This window comes from Morone saxatilis, unplaced genomic scaffold, assembly GCF_004916995.1.
Source record: "Morone saxatilis isolate NCDOM2014 unplaced genomic scaffold, NCSU_SB_2.0 Contig18, whole genome shotgun sequence".
Classification (NCBI taxonomy): domain Eukaryota; kingdom Metazoa; phylum Chordata; class Actinopteri; family Moronidae; genus Morone; species Morone saxatilis.
Genome location: NW_023339740.1, coordinates 26,157,477 through 26,159,737, shown reverse-complemented (window position 1 = coordinate 26,159,737; position 2,261 = coordinate 26,157,477). Strand labels below are relative to the sequence as shown.

The 2,261-nt window shown below is 47.9% G+C and overlaps 1 protein-coding gene across 1 annotated transcript in view; it reads left to right on the top strand.

Annotated features, from left to right (window-relative positions):
• Positions 1-240: 240 nt before the first annotated feature.
• ywhaba (tyrosine 3-monooxygenase/tryptophan 5-monooxygenase activation protein, beta polypeptide a) overlaps positions 241-2,261 on the top strand; it is a gene marked incomplete at its 3' end in the record, with an annotated part of 16,082 nt that continues 14,061 nt past the window's right edge. The window contains 1 exon segment of the mRNA XM_035662845.1: positions 241-386.

The window sequence follows — 2,261 nt, the reverse complement described above, 5'->3', positions numbered from 1 at the left end:
GCATTAAAAAAGAAAGAGAAAGAGAGAAAAAGAAAAAGAAAATCAGTGTAACCCACACAAAGCTGTGTCAGCTGACACGATGGTGAACTCAGATACGACGGCAGCGGGCCTCATGGAGACAGTTGCCGTGGAGACCGGCGCACGTCATCTTGTAGCGGTTGCCATGGCCCGCCTGACGTCAAAGCCCCTCGCAAGATGCTCAGGAAACCCCCTGGCGCGGTCACCATGGATACTGGCGGGGGGAGGGGTGGGGTTTAGAGGAAGCGGAAGTGTCAGAGCAGGCGGAAGTGGTACTGCCCTGAATACCCTGAGCAGCGAGCGGAGGACGGCTTCATAAACTCCCATCGTTCAGAGAATAAAATCGGGATTCCTTGTACGCTCTAAATGTGAGTTCACCTGCATATCAGTCGATTATTGTCTTATGTACATGGTAAGGAGGCTCTTTCGCTGGGAGGAGCGGTCCCAGCGGTGGCCCCATTCCCTGCCTCTGCGGCGGAAGGTGCCTATTGTGGTTAGGGGCTGGGTGCGCGAATTTAGGCCGAGACTTTGTGGCCAAATGGCGAGAAATAACCCGTAAAACGCCCGCCGGGGTGTCGCCTGTGCTCGGTGTGCTGTCGAGTGGGCTACGGATCGGTGAATTTCAAGGCCTGCACTCCGCTCGATGCCATGCGTGGTGCGCGGTGACCGTGTAGGTAGTGGAGGGGAGGAGGGGGGGGGAGAAGCAGCAACCCAAGTTTGGCCATTTTGACAGCTTAGCGGCCGCAGCCAGGGCCCAGCGGAGGCACGGAGAGCAGCCAGTGTTAAGTGGCGCTACAATGGCTGGGTGGATAACGTTTAAAAAGCCGAGTAACGCCACCGAGCTGCTGCTGCGTTTCGCCTCTTTATTTCGCGGAGCAGCGTAATCGGCGATGTGTTTTAGCTCCGATCCGTCGATGCTAACACACCCTCCCTGTTTCCCGGGAGTTTCCCCGCAAAATGCGATGGTTGTTGTTTTTTTTATATCTTTTAAAAAAAAAAAAAAACCTTCCCTTTTCGATATCATTGAACTCCCGGCGAAACAAACGCCGCATTTAACCCCCCTCCAGCTGCCTCAGCTCTCCCATTGTACCGCCGTTCACATTCATTCGGGTCAGGGTTCCGTTAGCAGCTAAGCTAAGAGCCGAACGCTAACGGCCGTTCTGTGACGTTCGGGTTAGCATGTTAGCTGGCCGGCTAGCTGGCGGTAATCTATCTCTCCATCTTAAAAATTCCGCAGGGGAATGCGACAAGGAGGGCGTAGCTGTAGCAGGCCGACTGAAAAACGCCAAACCCGAACATATACTCTCGGTTCTGGACGGTGGTTTTGTTTTTTTTTCCCGTTCGTGTTAAAACGTTTGGCGGGGTCGCTGGTTTTTTTTTTTTTTTTTTTTTATTGTGTTGTAAAATTAATCCGGAGGTGTTCTGTGTGAATGATGGTTTCCCCCCGTGTTTTTTTTTTTTTTTTTTTTTTTTCTCCTTGTGCGCTAAGCCCGTTAAACTTTAAGAGCTATGTGGTTGGGGTAGATGTTGGGTGTTTTGGTTGGTGTTGTTAGCCGACGATAGAAGGCCCCGTGGTCGGGTGCGGTCTGTACGCTCCGTGTTTCAGAGGGTCCCTGCGGCGGCCAAACTGACGCCCCTTAATGCGCTTTCAGCCGTTATAAGGCGGCCTATTAACCCGATGCTGAGATGCGTAAATTCCAGGATGCTAAACTGAAACGATTGCCTCGAAGGAACAGACACCGGTGGTCCAAATGACCCCCAAACTCAACCTCGTTTACCGAGGAAGCTTAAAACGTTTTACGTTTTTTAAACAAAAAACATATTTTTAATCGTGCTCAAACTGTGCACATTTACCCGTTTTTGCGTGTTTTAAATGCGTTGTTCTGTTGGAAAAACGAGTGAAATCAACCACATGTCAATAAATGTATGATTTTTTTTTTTTACAGGATTTTAGTTTAATTTAATGGTGACAAAAATTATATGTACCTGAAACCACCAACAGGTTTAAAGAGAAGAAAGGGTCTGACAATATAAATAATGTCCAGGTAATAAATGTTTGTCAATGTAGTGAAATCCATTAAAGTATAGCCATCCTTTTTTACAATCATTCATTATCATTACTTCTTCATGAGCATGGTGTTTCCATACACAATAAAACACGACTTGTCCATGGTTGTATTATTATAAGTAAAAGGGCTGCAACAAAGTATTATTACTGATTAATCAGCACATTATTTTCTCAA